Source organism: Podarcis cretensis (genome assembly GCF_951804945.1).
Source record: "Podarcis cretensis genome assembly, chromosome: 15".
NCBI classification, from domain to species: Eukaryota; Metazoa; Chordata; class Lepidosauria; order Squamata; family Lacertidae; genus Podarcis; species Podarcis cretensis.
The window spans coordinates 15,605,750-15,616,787 of NC_137185.1; positions in this window are offsets into that span (position 1 = coordinate 15,605,750).

Below are 11,038 nucleotides of genomic sequence, written 5' to 3' on the forward strand. Positions count from 1 at the left end.
TATGGAACAACTGACTGGTTCAAAATTGGGAAAGGAGTACGACAAGGCTGCATTTTGTCTCCCTGCTTATTTAACTTATATGCAGAATTCATCATGCGAAAGGCTGGGCTGGATGAATCCCTAGCCGGAATTAAGATTGCCGGAAGAAATATCAACAACCTCAGATATGCAGATGACACAACCTTGATGGCAGAAAGTGAGGAGGAATTAAAGAACCTTTTATTGAGGGTGAAAGAGGAGAGTGCAAAATATGGTCTGAAGCTCAACATCAAAAAAACGAAGATCATGGCTACTGGTCCCATCACCTCCTGGCAAATAGAAGGGGAAGAAATGGAGGCAGTGAGAGATTTTACTTTCTTGGGCTCCATGATCACTGCAGATGGTGACAGCAGCCACGAAATTAAAAGACGCCTGCTTCTTGGGAGAAGGGCAATGACAGGCCTAGACAGCATCTTGAGAAGTAGAGACATCACCTTGCCAACAAAGGTCCGTATAGTTAAAGCTATGGTTTTCCCAGTAGTGATGTATGGAAGTGAGAGCTGGACCATAAAGAAGGCTGATCGCCAAAGAATTGATGCTTTTGAATTATGGTGCTGGAGGAGACTCTTGAGAGTCCCATGGACTGCAAGAAGATCAAACCTCTCCATTCTGAAGGAAATCAGCCCTGAGTGCTCACTGGAAGGACAGATTGTGAAGCTGAGGCTCCAGTACTTTGGCCACCTCAGGAGAAGAGAAGACTCCCTGGAGAAGACCCTGATGTTGGGAAAGATGGAGGGCACAAGGAGAAGGGGGCGACAGAGGACGAGATGGTTGGATAGTGTTTTCGAGGTTACCAGCATGAGTCTGACCAAGCTGCGGGGGGCAGTGAAGGACAGGAGTGCCTGGCGTTCTCTGGTCCATGGGGTCACGAAGAGTCGGACACGACTAAACGACTAAACAACAACAACAATATATTTCATCCCATAATTTCTTAATCTTTTTGCATGTCCACCACATATTCAGCATAGATCCCACTGCTTCTCCACATATCCAACATTTATTTGATATGTTTTTATACATTTTGGATAATTTTTGAGGGGTCATATTGTGGGGATGTTTAGGGAGGCAGGAGAGGATATAGCTTTTCAGTCCATCTAATACGTGAGTATCTCATCTCCATGTTGGGGGACCTGGGGGCTTCAAGTTTATCGTTACAAAATAAGTCTTTTCTTACATCCAGGAGGAGGCAGAGCGGTAAGTGATCACTATCAACCCTCTCCTCCACTTTGCACTCAAGGGCTCTATTTAGGAGATTAAATGATACCATAACATAGTCGATAGTAGAAGCTCCTGCATTTGATATAAAAGTAAATTCCCCACAAGTCTCCCCATTCTTGCGCCCATTTAGTATGACCAGGTCCAGCTTGTTGGAAAGACGTAATAGGCACAGACCTGCATAATTACATCCCTTGTCTTTTGAGAATCTGGTGGGTATAAGATGGTTTTCTTCCGCGATGGGTGGCGAGTCGTGGAAGTGTGCATATAGTGCTTCGTCAGACTGGCCAATTCTGGCATTAAGATCGCCAGCCACTAGCACTGAAGCTGCAGGGGTTTGAGTCATCAAACCATCAATGTATGTTTCCAGCCCATGCCAGGTGTTTTTAATCAGCTGTTTGCCTCTTTGGGGGGGGGGGAGATATACATTAATCAGTAGCAGGGTGAAGAAACTACTTTTCACTAATAAGGCCATAGCAAGGTGTTTCAGTGTCTCTAACTTTACTAAGGACGCCCTCAACCTTGTAGATATTAAAATGCCTAGGCCGCCCTTGACTCTCCCCCCTTTAGTGCTTGGAGATCCTGTGAGGGACATTGAGGAAAAGCCGTTAACTTCTAGGTCCCCTGTGAGCCATGTCTCCTGTAAAAATACTATGTCGTAGCCTTGGATAAATTTAGCAAAGGATGGATTAGCTGCTTTTTTCCCCCATCCTGCGATGTTCCGTGATAAAAAGCTAAGGTTGGCTCTACCAAGATCCACTCCTTGTCAATTATCTTCCAAGGTACTGTTGGAATTTACCATTCTACGTGGCAGCCGACTATCATCCTTACATGGAGAGCTGTCCAGGTGTTCTATGGTGTCAGATGGTAAATGTAGAGTGTTCACATTGGTAGACATTGGGCCTTTGCTGTGCAAGGCCTCCTCCTGGGGGTACTCTACCTGGTTGTAGCCTAATTCCGCTTCATCTAAATATCTCATTTTGGACCAGAAGCCTGGTGAAGTTTCCTTAGGCATGTTTTTCCTTATAGGGAACGGTGCATTATTCCAGGAGAGGATATATTATTTTATGATATCCTTCCTAACTTGCACCAGCAAGTTCTATAACTTAGCAGAGTTGTTAAACACCCCCCCCCCTTTTAAATTACCCAGCGGTTAGCTAGTTGCAGGCTCGTCTCATCCTCACTATTTAGGATTCTTTGTTTCCCTTTTTATATCATTCCTAAAAGAATAGACACGACCATCTGATTAAAGTTAACATAAAACTAGTTTACTTACAATCATCCAGTTCACAATAAGATCCCTGAAGGCAGGCTTAATTTACAGAACAACATATAACTAATGTGAACTACCCCATAAGGGAAATAGTCTCAAGTGACTGCGACTCAGCAGTTAAGTCTCCTAACTCTTAGGAAACCAAAATAGAGAACAAGAAGAGCAGAACATGGAGGCCATGTGCTCCTCTGTCCAAGAAGGAGGCCACACCCACATGTAAGTCACATGCAAAGGAAGTTGTCCCAGCTCAGGAGGAACTAGCAAGTTTTCTCCTGCGTGATACAAAGCATTCCCCAGCATGTGCATTGTAGGAATGTTGTATTTGACTGCAATACGTTTTTACATCCCACAAATACTACCTCTGGGCTTAGCTTTAACCCAGTGTTTTATGTTATGTTTATGTTACGTTGCCAGAAAAACTACATATTTACACCCCCCACCACATGTGAACATAGTTATTGGTTTCCTGGCATCCCCTTCAACATAACACCGAATATTCCTTATTTTTTTGATTTAATCTTACTGGTGTTAAATACCATCTCCAAGCTAATTCATAATAATTTTCTTTTATTCTTGCAGACAACATTTTCAATGCACAATTCTCCCATATTTCCTTCTCCCAGCTTTGACTGTCTATTTGCCCTGGTGTCTCCTATTCCCACACCTCTTTGAATTGATCTTCCTGATCCTCCATTTCTACTAATATAAATTTCACTGGTATTGCCCTTTTATAACTGTATTTTCTTAAACTCCCCCTTTTAAAATCATCGTTTTAAATTTTGTATATTCTTTGCAGTTCTTGTTTTCCCTTAACCACTTCTTTGTCCATTGTTCCAGTTGTATACAGTTAAACCAAGTAATTTTAGTTCCTGTTAGAGCTTCTGTTACTTGTTCTTTGCTTTTCCTTTTCTCCACCCAGTCCTTTAGTTTAAGTATTTTATTCTCTTTCGCTTCTTTTTCAATTTCCTTTAAAACATTTTCTGAGAAGTCTTCTATCACCACCTCCGCAGTTATTTGGGAATTTACTGGTATCAATTTTCTTTTATATATCACCCATATTGTTTCACTTGATCTTGGGGGGCAACTGCACCCATGTTCCAGGCAATTGCGTTTTTGAGCATTTGCTGTTTTCTTTCACACTTGGGGAATCTTGAAGTAATATTTGCACCAAGCTGCATATTGCAATTTGACAATGACGGGTTGATGTATCCCTTTAGCCATTTCCTAGTGTGATGGCCTGGGAATCTGATTCAGAAGCTGAATCTGAGGAGTCCCAGCCTGCACAGGAGTCCCCGCCTCCAGGGCCGGCTGAGCTGGGGCAGGGGCTTGAATCTGAAGGGCCTGCACCTGGGCTGGCTCCTCAGGAGCAGACACCAGATGTATCCACTCTGGCTCCGGAGGTGATTGAGGACCCAGTGCCTGCAGGTGCGCCTCTCCCAGCCCTGTCAGGGGAAGGTGAGTCTCCCCCTGGGTCCGGTAACCCTCCAGCCTCTCCTGAGCTAGAGAGGCGGAGGGAACTGGGTTCTCTCAGGAGGAGTGCTTGCCTTAAGGCCAGGAGAGGCGGGTCACCTGAGGGCCGGGACTGCCCTAGGCCCCAGAGGAGATAAAGGCCAGTCAGCCCAGTCCCAGGTTGCGGGAGCAACATCGTTGGAAACCTGTCTCTGCCAGCACCCAGACCTGTTTTTCTGGAGTTCCCGACCACGCCCGGCTTCTTGCTTTGGACCCCGCTTCCCCTTTGGTGGACAGTCTCCAGACCCTCGGCCCAGGACCGGACTTTGACCATGCCTCACGGTACCCCCCCCCCCCCGGGACCAGCACACCTAGACAGGAAGATTGACTACAGAGGGCAAAGGATATGTGCTTGAAGACATATAAGGATACATGACTTTACATCTTTATATACAGGTCTTTGATTGCGCCAATTTGTTTAACAGGTGTACGGGGTGTTAGGGGAGGTGGCGCCCTGCACTCAGCTCTCACCTGTGGTTCCTAGAACCTGTCAGCATGCGACAGCAGCCACACCCAGGAAATGGCTTGGACTGGCCAGCTAAACCACATGAGGGTAGCTGATGGTTCTCAAACCCTCTGGGAGTCCCTTTCTCTGTGAAGAGATTGAGTTGGGTACAAGAAGCTGCCTTACATTGAGCCAGGCCAATGATCCATGTAGCTCAGTATTGTCTACATTGACTGGCAGCTGCTCTATAGGATTTCAGGCAGACGTCCCTAGGGATTGAGCTGTGGCCTTTCCCCATGCGTTGACAGTGTGGGGCATTCGGAAAAAGTATTTAACAAGTGATTAAATACCACTGCTGGTCCCGTGGGTTATCCGAGAGGTGAGGTCCAAGTCTGGTCCGTGGTCAGAGGTGCAACGTGGAGGCAGTCTGTAGTAGCCGAAGCTGGGTGCAGGGCAGGGAGTCTGGTGAAGTCAGGAACAGGCTTGCAAGCAGGGAGCCAGGGCTGGTCAGGAGCTCTAGCAGGAAAGCAGGACAGGCTTCAGGCAGGAACTAGCAACCAACAATGTTGTTCCCACAACTTGGGACTGGGGTTGGCTGGCTTTTATCTGCTCTGAGGCAGACGGCGGCCACGATCCTCTGGTGACTCGCCTCTCCTGGCCTGGAGGCGAGCACTCCTACGGGAACTTAGTTCTCTCTGCCTTGAGCGCCTGCAGCTCAGGAGAGGCTGGAGGGTTAGCAGACCCAGAGGCAACCGCATCTTCCTCTGACAGGGCTGAGAGTGAAGCACCTGCAGACAGTGGGTCCTCCATCACCTCAGGAGCCAGAGCAGACTCAGCTGATGCCTGCACCTGAGGACCCAGCACAGGTGGTGAGGACCCTTCAGGCTCATGCCCCAGCCCCAGCTCAGCTGGTTCCAGAGGTGGGGAATCCTGTGTAGGCTGGGATCCCTCAGGTTCAGCATCGGAGTCCGAATCCCAGGCCATCACAACCACTTTGCAATGATTCCTGCTGGAATACCTTTGCGTGGCAAGTCCCCTCCCCCATGTGAAATGAAGACACTGGACACATTATTTAAGGTTAATGGGCATAAAAAGGCCACAACTTTATTGATTACAGAATTGAAAGGTATTGGCCTTAGGCATTAGCTCCTATCGACTACCTGGCATGGAGACCGGGAAGGGTTATCCACAAGCCGTGGGAGTCCTGTTGAAGTACACCAACTAGGATCCCACGGGTGTCACCGCTCGGGGGCGTGCTGGAGGCCCTTACCTTCCTAGGTTTCGGACAAGGCAACGCCCCCGGAGTCCTCTACCGGACTACCCTTTCCATTGGGGGAAGGTGATGGTGCTTCCTTCCCCCCTTCATTTGCATAACAATTAACCCACTGCCAATGCCTAGCTGCCACTTGAGCAAGGCTCGCCGCCAATACCTTCAAACCTGTAACCAATTCCTAATCCCTGCTATGATGTCCCCCAGCCAAATATCGTTTCCAGCATCTGACAGATGCACGCCATCCCATCTGTAGAGGGCCTCGTTGCTATACAGGATGCTTGGGTGGCCAATGACGCACCCGCCCAGAGCAGCCACTCTACGCTCCACAGCCCGCTGCAATACCTTCCTTGCTTTATTGATTCCAACCGGGCTCAAACAATCCCTCCATGTCCTCCTCTCAAGCTACGAGGACCACAAGATAGTAATGTTTGGGTAAACCGCCAACAAATTAGCAAAATCGTCAAAGATGTTCCATCTCAAGTCAATAGCTTTGCGGTACGCAAGGTCGTTTTCCCCCAACTGTATAACCAGGGTATCAGGTGGGCCCTCAGAGGCAGCTCTCGCCATCACAGCTGGCCTGAATTCGCTCCAGCGCATCCCTCTTCGCGCTATCCACGCCAGCTCAACGTTTGCAGGTAAGTTCAAGTTTTGGCCCAACCCAGTACTCGTGGCACGATTCTTGGCCCAATGCACAATGCTGTGGCCCACCAACCAAATGCGCACCTTCCTGTGCTCTGAAAAGCAAATAGACAGAAAAACCAAGGTCAGGATTACAACCGCTAGTCATAGATTCTGTTTTACGTAAGCTCTGTATGCATTGGATTTCCACCGCCCCATGTCCTTTATCCTCTCTGTGGAGAGTCCGAGGTGCACAGCAGTGGTAGCGGCCCCGATCAGAAAGGAGTGAGCCGCAAATTCAGCCGCAGGCAAACCGCATGCTGTCAGAGCCATGCACATCATCCGTGTAAACTGGTGTCTAGCCAAGAGCGATCCATCCGCATGAATTAAAAAGGGGCCAGGGCTACTGGGTCTAAAGTAGAGGAAACGCCTTGTATCCCTAACTGGGCAGGGACCACTACCTTGTGCGGCTGGTAACCGTATGAGGGCCCCCCTTCCCCGTTGGTCTGTCTTAGAGCTCCGTACTTGAACAATTAGGTCATTCTTTAATAGGGTCAGATCACTTAAGAGGATGCCCCTCTGGCAGTGAGCAACCTCCCCCTCACAAACTACCTCCCCTATGCGCAGGGCACCAAAGAATGCTATGGAATAAGCAGCGGAGAATAGGTGAGCCTCATGTTTTGACCAGCATATTTCACGTAATTTTTTTGTGTATCTGGATCAGAATATCATAAGTTATGGGCCTCCTCTTGTCAGAGTTGGGGGCTGGAGCCGGCGCCAACCCTCTAAAGTCTTACACACTATAAATTCAGCGCACGGGTCGGTGGCGAAAAAGCTTTTACAAAAATATGAGATCCCAGCGGACTGAACATTGAGGGAATAGATTTTTGCCTCGTGCTGGGTAATCTATTGCGGAACTTGAGGAAGTCAGCCCACACTTTCTTGTATGATCTCACTTCTTCCTCCCAAGACTCCATAGATGCTCTGGGAAAGGCCTCGATGATTGTTCCGCATCCGGCGCTAATGAGCGGAAGCACTCCATCTGAAAGCGAGACAAAGCATCCGCGATGTCATTATTAATGCCAGGTACGAATTTGGCTGAAAAATATATATTCTGCTCATGACACAGGAGGACGAAGGACCGTAGCAAGTTTCCCACCCTGGTGGAGCGCGTGGACTGTCTAGAGAGAACCGCTACTGCTGCCTGGTTATCTGTGTTGAAACAAACCCTACGATTGTGGAACTGCTCTGCCCAAAGATGTACTGCCACTACAATAGGGAAAAATTCCAAGAATGTAAGGTCCTGAGTAATGGGCTGGCCCTGCCAGTCTGCAGGCCACTTTTGAGCACACCACTGGCCCCTGAAATACACTCCAAAACCCGAGGACCCTGCCGCATCTGACTGGACTTGGAAGTCAGCATTGAGTGCCATGGAGTCTTGCCACAAAGATATACTGTTGTACTTGTCAAGGAATTGTAGCCATACCTCCAAATCGGCCTTGACTTCCTTGGAAAGGTGCACCCTATACTGTGGTGCCCTGAGACCTGCCGACAATCTGGCCAAGCGGCCGCAAAAGGGTCGACCTGGCGCCACTACCCTACAAGCGAAGTCCCTAGCGGGGGATTGAATTTGCCTTAAGGTAACCTCCTTCAGGGGCAATAGCTGTTGGGGCAACCTGGAGGTCTGGGCCACTGTGTCTAGCTTAATGCCTAGATAGACCAAGGAAGTGGCTGGACCCTCCCTTTTTTCGGCGGCCAGTGGCACCCCCAGCTCTCCTGTAAGGGCTGTGAAAGCCTCTAAGAGCGTGGAGTATCGTTGCCTGTTATCTGCCACCAAAATAAAATCATCCAGGTAATGCGACACGCCCAATGACCCTGTCCTAAAGTGTAGAGCCCAATCCAGAAACGTACTAAACGCCTCGAACGCTGAGCAAGCCACTGAGCAGCCCCATAGGCATTGCTTTGTCAATAAAATACACCCCCTTAAATCTGAAGCCCAACCAATGGAAGTCAGCTGGATGGACAGGAAGAAGGCGGAACGCCGACTCAATGTCACATTTGGCTAGCATTGCACCATTCCCAAATCTGTGAATCATTTTGATTGCTTGATCAAAGGAGGCGTATTTCACTGTACATAGCTCCTGGGGGATCGCGTCATTAACCGAGCCTCCCCTTGGGTAAGAGAGGTTGTGGATCATGTGGAATTCTCCTGGGGTTTTTTTTTGGGTACGATGCCAAAAGGGGAAAGGTGAAGTCCTTCCAAGGGCAGTACGGCAAAGGGACCTGCTACCCTACCTGCCCTAATTTCTATCTTTTTTCTAACTATCTTGGGCCTTTCCCTAACTTTTGATTTTGTGGGTCCCTGGTGTTAGGGGGGAAAGCCACGGGGATTCTGAACCCCATGGAGAACCCCTCCCAAAGGTATTGTGTGGATTTCCAATCGGGATATTGACCTAACATGGTTTTGAGGGGCTGAAGACGGATAGGGGAGGAGGCCAAACCAAGATACAAGTTACTGGCGGTTGCCGGGTCCCTGGTGGGAGGATCCGGGGGCACCTCTGGTATTGTTCTGGAAGTACCCCCTGCCCCCTCGAAAGGGCTGCTGTTTATTCTTAAAGCACGCCGAGGCAGGGTGGTTTCCCAGGCACCGCTCACATTCATGAAGATACTTACAGGAGGGTCACGAGCATACACCCCTGTTGAACTCCCAGCACTGGCGCCGCCGTTTTGCCTCTGTCTTACCCGCCTTGGCCGATTCCTGGTTTTTCTTTTCGATGTAGGGGTTGACGTCCTCGCCCCAGTAGTTAGGATCCCATTGATCCCATTGGGTGAAAGGCAGGAGAGAAGCATTTCTACGGAAATTCTCATCGTATGTTAAAGCAGCATTTTCCCCTGTGAGCGTGTGAGCCCGCCTCACATGAGCCAAATAAGCAACCAAATCCATGGAGCGCCGGGGATAAGCAGCGCAAACAACTCCCATGAAAACCTGGTACCCATCCAACCAATTTTCAAAGGTGTGCTCCGCCCTTGGTGTCCTATACATCCGCTTACCAAAAGAGCGCCTCTTTTTACCTTTTCCCATTACCTTAGGGGGGAGAAGGGTAAACATGTCCACATAGTTCCCGTTGAGAATCTTATTCCTCTTCTTCTGGGACAAATGGTTCCCCAGTATAAAATCAGTGGACTGATTGGTGGAAACCTTAACAACCCCAACGCTCCATCCTTCCACTCCAAAACTCCATTGAAGGTCTTACAATGGGAATTTGCCCTCCTTTCATGTGCCCAAAGTGGGATCCCATGATTACCTTCACCAAAACCCCAGTAACCATCCATGGGGCCCTCACTATCAGAATCAGAGGATGACGTACCTGACTCGTCCTCTGTCTTGGACTGCTTACTTCTTTTCTTCTTCACAGACGTGTGCTGCTTCTTGGATTTTCTTTTGCCTCCTTGCACCTCCACGTTGCCCAGGTTCACACAGGCCGCTGACTGAGCAATATGAGGTTCCTTGTGCTCCTCCTCCAAACCGGAACCCGCACTGTCCTCGGTAGAGCTGTGCTGGGGCTGCTGATCCTGAAACACACTAGGAATGTCTACCACCTGTGAAACAGGGTTGCTGCTGGTCCCTTTGGCAATAGACTTCCCCTAACCAGGACCTTTTGCCGGTGCCTTACCCTTTCCCGTGCTTTGGTTAGCTTTCTTATTAATGGCTGCCTGGGCACGGGTATTAGGGCGACCTAAATTTGCGGTTTCTGACTGGGTGCTGCCCACTGCAGTGGCTGGGATGGCCTGCTGCCCCTGATTGCTAGGAGGAGTGTCGGGGAATACCTCCTGTGACAGTTCTGGGGCCGGAAGCGCCAAAGCCCCAGGCCTACATTGCCTATAAAATGTTTCGAACACCCTGAAAAATTGAGCAAAGGCTTGAGGGTCACAGGGCATGGCCACAATTTGGGCGCTACCATTTCCTGTGGCAGGTGCCAGCTGATTACTAGAGGTGGATGCCTGCTGGTCCCCGTCAGAAGCCATTACTTACTATGTGCGAGACCTAAGAAACCTCAAATTACTTCCCAACCACAATGCACCTGTTCAGGAATGACACGCCACCAAGGGTTCTGCCTAGTTCAGTATTGTCTAGACTGCTTAAGTCTACCCAGAATCTCAAAGCCGATTTCCTTTATTTAAGCTTTTATTTAATATTTATTCTCTCCTTTATTTATTTAATTATCTGCTGCTGATCAATAAGTAACTTCAAAAGCTATAGGTTGCAACTAAAAGGTAGCCTACTGGGCAGAGCCCAGATTGCCAGTCAAGACGGAAGCTATTATAGATTATTCGTTATTTATTTAAATTCTTTATCTTTTTAATTATTATTATTCATTCAACAACCCTAATTAAAAGCAACCGATGGATTAATCAGGCAGATTGTGTCAAAATAAGTAAAGCAAAATGAATTGTTATCACCAATGAGCAGCCAGGTAACTGATGCTGCAAAAAAAACCCTTTCCCACTTTAGTTAAATCCCTTTAAGCCTCAAGTAAAGCGACCAAGTAATTGGAAGATCAAATGATAAACCTTTATCTATTCTTCAGTAACACTGAGTACAATGAAAATAATAAAGTGAAATAAAAATCTCTTTTAGAGGCCCCCTAAATATTTCTGGCGGACA